Source organism: Spodoptera frugiperda, chromosome 4 (genome assembly GCF_023101765.2).
Source record: "Spodoptera frugiperda isolate SF20-4 chromosome 4, AGI-APGP_CSIRO_Sfru_2.0, whole genome shotgun sequence".
Lineage (NCBI taxonomy): Eukaryota > Metazoa > Arthropoda > Insecta > Lepidoptera > Noctuidae > Spodoptera > Spodoptera frugiperda.
Window position 1 is genome coordinate 6,318,090 of NC_064215.1, and position 12,342 is coordinate 6,330,431.

At 36.6% G+C, this 12,342-nt stretch overlaps 1 protein-coding gene across 7 annotated transcripts in view; it reads left to right on the forward strand.

Moving 5' to 3' along the window:
- Positions 1-536: 536 nt before the first annotated feature.
- Positions 537-12,342, forward strand: part of LOC118272352 (regulating synaptic membrane exocytosis protein 2) — a 97,950-nt gene continuing 86,144 nt past the window's right edge. For 3 of the 7 annotated variants that reach the window (XM_035588780.2, XM_035588786.2, XM_035588787.2), the window contains exon 1: positions 539-776. The gene's annotated coding sequence lies outside the window, so the exon portion shown is untranslated. Of the gene's footprint in view, positions 777-12,342 lie in introns of all 7 variants that reach the window. The other 4 variants (XM_035588785.2, XM_035588783.2, XM_035588788.2 and 1 more) reach the window with 4 other exon arrangements.

Below are 12,342 nucleotides of genomic sequence, written 5' to 3' on the forward strand. Positions count from 1 at the left end.
GAAAAGCACAGAACAGTTAGATAAACAGCGCTTGGTGCTTGTAGATACTATTTAGAGCAAAAACCAGGACTCGTAGTTCCTGGGCTTTTCTAAATCCTCCATAATGATACTAAAAATAAACATTGCGTAGGAGTTTTATGAAGGTAATGTGACTCGTAGTTTGGCTATTATTGAATTGCGTTCTAGATAGTCGTCCCCGACACGTCACTCTTATTTATACACGAAGGTACAATTTGTTTTGGTAACCTTTAAAAAAAGGTTGATGAACACAATTTGTGTAGACGAAGGCTGAGTGTTGCAAAACTGAGGGAGTTAATGAAAACAGTAACAACTTTCAGTTTGTTTGTAGGTTTTACGCGAGCTTTGGCTATTACAAAACAATCATTATTCAGAGGTAAACGCAATGTCATGCTGATTCATGTTAAACTTGACTTTTGAACAAAAGCTCTGCGTCCGTCGAGGGGACATGACATGTGTCTGACTGACGAAGGCTGCATGCCGAAAGAAACTGATGAAAAGGCTCACCTTTGTGCTTATCTGAGTGAGGATGCTGCAAAGTGAAGGACCCGTGATATTGGTGAGCGGATGCGGGGCGGGGTTGTCGAAACGGGGTTGAAGGTGCGGCGCGCGGAGGGCGGCTACCATCCGCGCAGGGCGGGCGGGAGGCACGTAACAAGTGAAGCGGGCCCGGGAGCAACAGTCTGCCGCAGCCCGGCCACGCGGCCTCACACACCTCGCTACCGTCGCACCCCGCCGCCTCGGAGCGCGCACCCCGCGTAAGTAGCGTTTTCCCGATTTAATTATTTACCTTAGTCCGGCTGATGCGTCGCCAGCACGCCGGCCACCGCCGAGCCTTCGCTCGCGCGCTGTGTCCCGCCGACGCTCCGACCACTCCATTATCGCGCTCATATAAGAAATCGTAAACGCGCATCCATTCTTCAGTGGATGTCTGCTATATAACTGTACCTGTTGAATGCATGACGAAGGAACATATACCCTCGGTGTTTCTTTACCAAAGTATTTATTTGATAGCTATTGCAACATTACTTGCTATTTTGTAACTTACTCAGATCTTACCTAATTAATTTCTGTCCAAGCGCTGTTTGTATCGCGTATTAAGTTCGGTTCCACGTAGATGTTGGGTATTTGAGAACGTTGTCACGTTCCGTCATGATACCTGTAATTTGGGAGTATATAGCGTTAGTCATTATTCTTATCTCACAATTTCCCTCGCACAGAAAACTCATAAAGTTACTCCGGAGTACCAAGTCTGGTTTCACTATGGTTATGAGCCATCGTTTTAAATGTTTTATTGTTATTCTCCATTTAATTATATTTAAATCCATTATTACTTTATTTTAATAATGATATATTGTATTTATCACTATTAAAAGCTATTTATTGTGTCTTTTTAAGAAACGCATTCAAAATATTGTCCTTTGTTTAGCATTTTGATCTCTCACGTTTTATTTGGGAGGTTCTTTGGATAGAACTATATTAGGGCGGAGTAAACCTTTTTTATCCGTTCGGATCTATAAAGTCTCGTTATTGCAAATCGGGTAGTTAAGTAAATACTTATTTGTATCTTCTCAACAAATGAAGATTAAGTACTTGAGAGCAAAAGAAGCGACAGAACAGAAGTAGCTACACAATTGAAGCACACCTCGGCCGTCGCGTCGCCCGTGAAGAAAGATTCACAACTCGGAGATAAGATAACAATGAATGTTCGCAAACACTCGCTATAATTGGAAACCCTTGAAGTCCTTTTGATGTAAGACGACTTTATTAACGTGATGCACAAAGAGCGAGTTTGATTAAAGACGGAGAATTGGACATGTTGTATGAATCGTAGCGACACGGACTCCTTAATGTTTTTACGAAAAAGAGACATGAAAAATCGCTTAAATAAAATGCTTTTTGGGAGACAAATTGTTGTGTACAATATTTGTTTTTCAAACAATAGAAACTGTTTCGTCGGTAAACGTGTTTCGCCCACGCGATTTAATATTTTTATTGTGAAGCTATATTTATGTAGATTCGCATGGCGCTGTGTATTGTGTCGCTAGTGTGAATTGTTACATATTTAGGACATTCACAGAAGGGTTTTATTAATATGCTGAAATAGGAACATACATTATGACGCCTACAGGTACTTAGTGGCAAATGTAAAGAATATTAAGAACCTGAGCAACTACCTACACATAAAGTTGGTGAAGATGAAAGAGACTGGCTTCCTAATGAATGTGCTGTCATACTTTGTTCATACAGTGCAAAGTGGAGATAATGAGCATGAAAAATGTGTGCATTGTGAAGGGAGGGAAAATAAACGTGAGGAACATTCTGCGACTAGCTCACGCTATAATTGGAGTCTGTAGGTACTTAGTTATCAGTACTACGTTCAAATACGGAGTTGGAACTACAGAAAGAATAGCTAAAATGTAAGAAATTCACTGAAAGTGAGAAGTAAATCCCTTCAGTAGTTGTGATTTAGCTGAATTTGTTGTTTCTCGAGAGGAGCGAGACTCGTCTGCGGCGTCAGCAGTGTTTTACTGTTTATTGTGTTTGTTACTTCAAAATTAGCATACAAGCGGGTAATTCATGCACTCGAGATGGATAAAGTCTGCTGTCAGACGCAGTTCAAAATGAACGAAGCTCAGGCAAGCAGGCTACGTTAGTAAACGTGACAACAACTAAAGCAAGCAAACCTAATTTTGGAGCGACCGGCCAAGCGGAAAAGGGAGCCTTTGCAATAAACGACCTTTGAAGTTTAAGAAAATGCTTTACATTTATAGCGCGATGGGTTTTATGTATATATAATACGTACCTGCCTTCGGGCCAATTGTCTAGGTCAATTGTTATGTAGGCGACCGGGTACTTCGCACTTTGTGAGTACGTAAAAAGTAATAAGTTTTATGGGCAACTTTTCCCGGAAAATAAATAAAATGAAAACAAAGAGTGACTGCTCGAGTGTTAAAAAATGTTACAATTCCCAATCAAAATACGTTTGAAATGTTCGATCCTTATTTCTCAAACAATGGGTCTACTTATTTGATAAATCAGCGTATTTTAATGTTGATCATTTCTCCAATTATTCGTTGAAATCGCCTCGGGGTGTGACGACAGCTGTGAAATTTTCGTGTGAATTTTAATGTTACAGACCTATTTAATGTTTTTTATGGCTATATTTAATGGTAGGGCGCGTAGTCCACTTTCTCCCAACTTCTTCTTAACTAGATACAATGGGAATGTGAAGCAAAAAAAACACGGGAACAACTATTAAAAACAAAATTCAGTTTCCTTCTGTACCTGAACATAACACATTGATATTTTTTTTCTGTTTATGTCGTTTAAGTATTTGATGATTTATCGCCAAAATACGCAGTTTTCGTTTAAAGTTAAATAACTCTACATACTAACTAGAGTTAAATTTCAGTACTAAAAGAAGTACAACTGAAAACAGAAGCTTTCATATATTGGTGGTTTTAATAAATTGAAATACAATTAATAAATCGACACTTTCCATTGTTTTCAGCGCTGTTTTCATCACATTATTTGCGATGAGTTACAATATTACGTACGTCAGTACGGCTATTGGATATAAGTTATTAAATAGTTCGGGAGAGCAATACGTTCAATTAGCGGAGCAACCTCGACGCGGATGCAATATTGATTACATTCGCACCACCAGTCACGTAGCTACTCTTTGTTTGAGCTACGCCTACACGCTACACGTCAACCATATTTGATACAAGGGCATTTCAAGCTTTGTTCTCGTTCCTATCAACAACGAAACTTCAACGCTTTGATTAAAAATTACACAGAACAGAATAGTATATACTTGGAGCGTATAATATCGATCAGTGAGTAAAAAAATAATTGTCCATTTCCAGTGTTCGAGCCGTAACTTGTGAAGCATATTGCTAATGCCGGTCCGGGCCGACAGTAAAAAGATAAAAGCGAGCGGCCAGCGACGAACGTAGACAATAAAATGGGCTTATCGTTACAAAGGGTGTACTCCACCTGAAACGGTTCTTGTACTGTGGAACCTTATCTAATCTAATTGCAGGACAGGACAAGGCCTGGTTGTGAGCACGCCCACTAATAACAGCAACTTGTACTGACGTTATGGCTTATTAATATCATGTATGTTTGTCTAGACTATTTAATTAGCTTCATTATCTCCTAATTACCTATTGATCTAGAGGTTTATGTATGTGACGTGTATTCACATTATATCGACTGGCACACGTTATATCTAAGTTTACGACTTGAGGTTTGAGGCTTCGCTAAAAACAATGGTATAAATACTTTATTGTACATACAGACGTATTATTTGTTTTTATAAATGATACTTGTAATAAAACATGCTTGTCCACCTACATGTACTATTTTAACGTTGTTAGCTCAATTTGTCTTTGTTCGTTTCGCGTTGGCAGTAACATACACCACTTATGCATTACTTAGCACGGGCTGCGATTAATATTAATTTAACATATAAACTACAAGTAGTACTCGCATTTATACCGAAACTGGTTCTATTGCCAGCCGCCATAAGTGTGCACCAGTTTATATAACAGCACGTGTAACTTCCAACTTAATTAAGTAATCTTGTCGAGTTCGTTTTTCGTTTTGGTTTATTCCCCTTATTTTTTACTATCTACTTTTTTAATAAAACATCATAAAGAGTTGCTTTTAGTACACCCAAAGGGTATCCTGAAGATTAATTAAGAAAACACCCCGAGTGCTCGCAGTACCGCGCTGTAGGTATTTTGTAAGGTTGCAATCTTATTATAACTTATTTTTTCTTTTAACACTCAAAGTTATTTACAATCGCGGCGTTCGCTTTCATTTCTTTGTGCCGCTGTTCAGGCCAAAAGTTTTAAATATTTCTTAAAGTAGGTTAAATGGAAATTAGTACTGGACTTCTGGGGAAGGATTTCTTGGCCGTAACGTAATTAGTTTCCAAGCTTCTAATTGGAGTAGATTGATTTGTGAGCATAATGTAATAATGTGTAGGCACATTATTAATTAATTCAGAACGTGGGTGTTATCATGCACACTTCGGTACACATACTACTATATCAAAATTATACGTTAGCTATTAATGTATTGTCATAGTAATCTATATTTAATTATCATTGTGAGTATGTAATTAGATTATTATTATTGAAACACAACGTGTGTCTCATGCAAATCGCACGCGAGATCAGATTAGTGTCTTCAGTCGTCAAATGGCGTGTGTTACATATAGAGTAGTGAATAGGATTGTTTTAATAGACGCGAGATATGCAAATACTCTAAAGCCTCTTTACTATTAACCTATTCTTGAAAGTGTTTGTTTTTCTCTTCGATTTTTCTCAACTAGGTTGAGGTAAGCACTGTGTCTGAATGTCGGTTTTACGTCCAGAAACTGTCATTTGCCTTCGACAACCCACAACCCATTAAGAGTCTTCATAAAACATAGCAAAGGCATGTTTTTTTCCAACATTTTTTTTAAAGATTTCTAACTTAAAATTTTACTACTATTTTATTATTTAGACGTTTTTATAATATATTCATACAAATACGATAAACAGTTGTCGATGAATACGTAACAAACATAAGTTTCCACTTTGTTTAATAATATTGCATTAGTATACATATATGTTGACTTGACCTAGTTATAATTTCATAATAATAACAGCGGCCCACCATTAAGGTGGAGACTTGTCCACACGACGTTGAACATTCAATAACGTGTAAACACACTGCTCTCACGGCGGCAGTCCATTATTTACGAAATACTCCCCATTTCGAGGGACACACTCAAGAAATTATATTTAGAAGAGAATGAGATTTTAACGACTCATTTGTTAGGAGATTCCAAATATTTTATGACACACTGGATGAGTTTTTTATGACCACACAGCAATATTACTTTATCAAACGCTTTAGACGGGGTGAGGACTGAGGTATCAATTTCCTGAACTTTTATATCTGATCTTAAAGTCAAATATTCTTAAAGTGTAGTCTCAGTCGATAGAGCCTTTAGCGTTCCCCAAGAGTTTGCGTACAACAGTTTATTGTTTACTCTGATGAGCTCGTCAAGTAGTTTTAGAAGTCAGACGCAAAACGGATGGTGCGCCAGTATGTGGTGAAACTTTACAGAATTCTGTACGCTTCTTTGAGGTGCTTCGGAGTTAATATCATGTTCACATTGCTTTATGTACTGACTGATACTTAGTTCGTTATGTATTTTGTGTACAACAATTGTGTTACTTGAAACAATAGATGAACACGTAGAGGGCAGACATGTGGTTTATTGTCTTGTCAAAAACGATTTTTCTTCATTAGTTAGTCTTCTGCTATATTATCTTAGATCTGACAACGCATCAGTGAACTCTTATGCGGGTGTCCATAGGCAGCGCTGATCGCTTACATCAGGTAACACGTCTGCTCGTTTGCCCCCTATTCCATAAAAAACGATCTCTGCGTCACACATCGCGAAAAGACAGGTGTAATGTTGTATTACGTGGGTTGTCCTAAAAATTGGAGAAGCCTTCCAAATATTAGACACGTAATATCGCCATGGACCATAAAGCTTACCTTTCAAACATTGAACATTTATGTCACTAGAGATGACCCCATTTCTTGTCGGCTGAAAATCTCTGCGATTTGTTCCTTTAACTCTTCATCCCAAACCTGAGATGGATGTTTCATCTAAATCACAGTTTCAATCTTTGGGTTTTTGTATTTATCTGTTATATTATCATACTATTATCAAACCACAGGATACATAATTTAATTTTGAGTACAAATGCGATCTCTTCAGACTTCTTTAACAAAGTACCTACGTAGTTGATTAGTCTAGTATGTACCTACCATTTTAAGTGGATATTTTCTAAAAAATCCACGTTCCAACTTTTATACGCAATCTCCGAAAGAGCTTAACTAAAACTTCCATAGTAGACAAAAAGTGCTTGTCAGGACTAAAGGGTTCGATAAAGGTATCCTTTTTTATTGTTTTAGGTTCAAGATCAGATAAACAATCTCTCTTCAAGCTTACGTCGTCAAATACACACCTCTTCTACTCGCTCCTATTGTATTCGTCTTTTCTCAACTTACACGAGAATAATTTATTTCGTGGCGCAGAGATTAGTTGCTCGGGAAGGGTTACAGGGTCAGAATCGATCGAAGTAAATAAATTAATGTCCGCTGTACGTAAACATCGCTCTTACGAGTAAAAAAGAAAATAAATGAAAATCTCGTGAACGTAATTTATTAAAACACTTGGCGCTGTCGTCGCGTTCAGGTCAGGTCGCTCTCTTTCACAAAATCTGTTTAGTGGTTTTTTTTAAAGATTGATCTATGTACCTAAAGTTTCACGTTTATGTTTATCTAGAAGATTTGATTGTTTGAAATGACGGGATCAATATTTCAATTTATTTTTCAGAGAGTATAATATAGGCTGTCGTGGTGACCTGAAGATTTAAGACGCTCTTCATGCATGAGAGCGCGGTTTCAAAACCTACCAACGGCAAGCACCAATGTGATTTTTTCCGAGTTATGTGTACTTTCTAAGATTGTTTAGACACATGAGCTCATCATTTCAAATAAAATTATAAGTTTAAAATCGCCATCCCGCATTGAGCAAGCGTGGTGATTAATGCTCAAATCCTTCTCCATGCGAGAAGAGACTTTAGTCAGCAGTGTTATAGGCTGTTGATGTAATACTATAGGCTATTTTTAATCCCTGTTTATAAAAGTTTCCGTGGACTATCCGCATTATAGATATATGACAAATTCGGTGGGATCTACTCGCGATACAGCTTCTAAATAAACTTCCATGCGGGTGAAGCCGCAAGTAAAATATAAAAAGTCGGCAAAGTCAATAGTTCAGTTGTCATTGCTTTAGTAACAGTTTGATTCGGTGACACGTGAATATTGCACCATAACCATCGAGTTAGGATCCGGATCACTTGAAATCTTGCCAAAAAGCATTTCGTATGTTGTAGAGATTCTCAAAGCGAAACTTTTTTCAAAGTTCAACCCCAAAGAGGAATGAAATTGAGAATTGTATGAAATTCAGTACTTTTTTAAGTGAAATCAATGAAAGTTGATATTTAGGATCTCGATTAAAAACTTTTGGACACGTGTTTCATGAAATTTGGGAATTACACCTCTGGGGTGTAAAAAAGGGTGGGCAAAGTTTGAAGGGAAAATGTTTTAGATTTGATTATTTCTGCGTAAAACTTGATATTGATGACCTTTGTTCCGATTGGTGGTAAGCGAACTTCAGTATTTTATGTAGAAGCTTCTTTCTACGAGTAGGAAAAATTGTGCCTATTGATAATCTATTTTGAAATATTTCCTCGTTATTGACGTAAAAAGGAAAGAAATAAATGACATTTAATTTATTTGTAAATGTAGGTTCTTATTGATTGATTGATTTAATGTAATTCTTAATCAGTGCGACATTCTTCAATCTCTTTCATAGCTCAAAATTTAGCCTATACAACGCAACGCCCTATATGATCACGAATTTTAAAACACATTATTTTTACCTGAGAGCGATCCGTGATTCGCAAATTGGATCATCAATCATAAAGAATCATTGTCCAATGTTTTAATAAAATGTAAAGACAATTGTAATATCAGAACTGGACATACCTAAACACCTATATGTATCTGTCATTGCTTGTCTTGGGCTACGTCGAACATACTAAATGTCGCTGTCGAGATCGGACGAAGCAGGCACGTTTCAAACATTTTTCTCAACAATATCTATAGCGTTTTCTACAAAGTTCTATGATACCGTGGTGTTTTGTTTTATTAACTAGACCACCAAGGAATGTATGACGCGTTTCTTATCTTACAATAAAACGTATTGCATAAAATTAACTTGTTGAATAACAACTCAATAAATATGTAACATGCCATAATAATATTATGCTCTTGTTTTTGTTATGCTAGTATATTCCATTTCATTCTGCAATAAATATGATATGACAGTTTCAATCATTTATCTTATTGGTGATATATTTTTAATACAACTACGCTCATCTTTTTAAAAAATAGGTGTACAAGGTATCTAGCTATTTAATCTTACATGTAAACTATCCGTTCAAATGTATTCAGTAGTCGTTTTGGTGTGATTGAATAACAAGTATGCACAACACTACAACACAAACCTTCACAATACAAAGTATTTGTTGGACATTTTATTCACTTTAGTGAAACGTTCGCAGTTTTGTTAAAAGTACATTTCGGTGAATTTGGAAGCCGTACAATTTTTGTCGATAGTGTCGCTCTATCAACTTCTCCTAAAGGTACATGTTACGTAACCTCAATAAGTCTAAAAGTTTCACTGGAAAGGTTCAATTTATGACGAAATAATACGTAGTTTGAACAAAAAATAAAGTTCGATAAAGGACCGACATTTGCGTAATGCCGTGCCAATCGTAATAAAACATTCAACAGTGATTGGAGGTGACTCCAGCATAAAAATAAATGTAGCAAAAACGAGTACATTTTAAACGACAAACAATTTTGTAATCCACAAACAATTAGGATTAGTGTACACAGGTAAGAGGAAGCTATATTTGCCAGATTTAGAACAATCGAAAATAAATGGTTGGGCGAGCTCGGCTTGTCGTTTGCACGCCCGATCCCTTTTCGATGATCAGCGAATTTTTATCGCTCCCATCCGATTCGGGAACTAGGTGCATTTGTTACACTAACTTAGCTTTTATATCTATTGAAACGTGCATATTTTACGTCGTATCCGTTCAAGTAAGTCAAGTTTTACAAAAGAGTATGAATTCACTTTGTGTTTTATACTCATGCCATGTGATACGGAGAAAGTCTTAGGTCTTCGTGTTTCTTTATATTTAGTATGCAAATCACTTGGACAACTTTGCCTTATATTTATTTTAACTTCTGCATTTATTTTGTATTGTCCCCATCAAAGTTGTGGAACAAGAACGACACTCAAGACTTTTATTTCATTTATTCTGAACTTGCGCTCATAACTAATCAATTTACTTTATTGTTTTATATTTATGGAGGATTTTTATTAATGATCCGATGGCTTTGTGGATTGAGAGATATCTACTTCAGTTTATTCGTGAACGATTGCTTTGGTCCTTTTTAATCGAGTTCTAATAATAGGGTCTGTTTGTAATGGGCCAAGGATCTTAAGCCCCAATTCAAGTGTATGATGAGGACCTTTTATGACCAAATACGTTGCGCAAATATAAAGCGGTCAAGCACAATATTATATTTCATGAATTCACACACACTTCAAAGTCGAAATGAGACGTGAACATTTTGTAAAAGAGAACCGAGATTTACAAAAATTGCAATTCTTCTTTTACATTTTATTCAACGATTGAAGATTGGTAGCATCTGGTCCAGATCAAATAATTACGCCAATTTAAATGACGGATCGGAATGAATGGTCCGTTAAATGTTCCGATTTGTATTAAATAGTAAAGAATTCTTTATAGAACCTCAGAAATCCTTTTTACTGCGATAAAAAGGGTTTTATCGTTGTTGGGTCAGCAAAGTGTATGTAAATGAGAACGCGCTGAGTTTTCACGATAGAAATAAAGCGAAATTGACGTCTTGGGCAACATAATTCATAACTTTTAGTACCTACACCAATACAATGCTGCCTTGTACGATATTGGAAAAATATTAATTACGTGATTCTGTTTAAGTGCTTTTTGAAGTGGTTCTGTGTCAGTTGTACTCTTTGATTTCTTATTCTTTCGAGCTGAACGATAGCTAATTTCCATGGTCGTTATACGCTATACAGGTAAACATTTCCAGATTGCATTGAATTATTGAAACAGCTCATTTCAGTAACAGGAAGCTCTTACAAAACTATAATATTAAAATTAAAACTTGAAATCACTTGAAGCATCTATATTGCATATAAAAGCATCAAAATGTACTTTAATAAACTCGAGAGAGCGTGCAATAAACGTACCATAATGAGGCGCTTTGAACGAGGTTAGGTACTTTAGAATTCGATCTGAAATAGTTCTGCACATTTCTGAATAATATCAAACGCAATGATATACAGGTATATATGTATTACGTATGTACAAAGTGAACAGTGAATCCATATACTACAAGTATAACGTCGCTCTGATGGCAGCGGGCAGGTATCGATTTGTCGGAGTGTATTTTGTAAGCATTGGACGTTTCGCGCGGAACGAGCCAATATCGCCAAAACCAGCTGTTCCCTGTAGATAACTATCGCTTTTACTTCGCCACATACGTGGGTGTAATTCATAAAAAAATCACACCTCCTGTACCCTGTGTGTACAATACAAGTATTACGCTTTTAACTTAAAACAAGGATAAACGAAGCGTAGATACCTATATTACATATCTATGTTCGTCTTCTACCTATTAAATGCTATTGATATAGCATTTATCTCGGTAAACAGCAGCTCATGGAAATATCGTAGGCGTATTAACGTTTTCTTATTTTCATATCTATTATGTTTTCAGAAACACTTTGAACAGAAACAAAAGTAAAAGGAAAACATTTGTAATTTATGTAAAGATTGTCCTGTTCGCAACCTACTACTTATGTCGAACAAGATGTTTTAAGATTTACCTGTGCCTTAGAAGTGCGGGCAGGTAAAACCGAGTTTCGAATTCGTACAATCTCGTGAGTTCTACGAAAGTAATAAAGTAGGAAAACACGGGAATAAAATCAGTGGCGATGTGTCGGGAGGTAATCTCGTCATAAATAAAAACGTACTGGAAAATACACTTTGGATTCGTTCAGGTTTGACTTCAGATCCGTTCGAATGCGAACAACACGTCTAGAGCTTCGGTTCTTAAGCTATGTGACGTCATCAAGATTTCCAATTTACTCCGAGTTATTCAAAAGGATAGGGGTTTTATCTTCCGTTCATCTTTCTCAACAAACTTATCGCATTTTGCCGTTGAAGACAAATTGTCACTCTGACGTTTTGAAGTGGAGGGACCGTGTCAGACTCCGGGCGGCCAGAGTTAAGCCCGCCTGCTTACCGGCCTAAGGTAAGCAAGCAGCCTCGATTTTACGAAGGTTTTGTAATTTTGTAAACTAATATTGACATTGATTTATGAACGCTGAACAGTCAAGTCAGGTATTATTACCTGAGAGACTAAACTTCAGCACCGAATATGATTAAAAATATTTTAAATCACTATTGGAGTACTTTGCACAGACTTTTTGTTTCGATTTTACTTCGTAAGTGTATTTAAAAGTTGTAAAGAGATTTAACAGTACACATACGCCCATGTAGCAATGTAAACAGGAATACAGCGCCTGTTCGTGAACGGATCTACCTCATTCCAAGT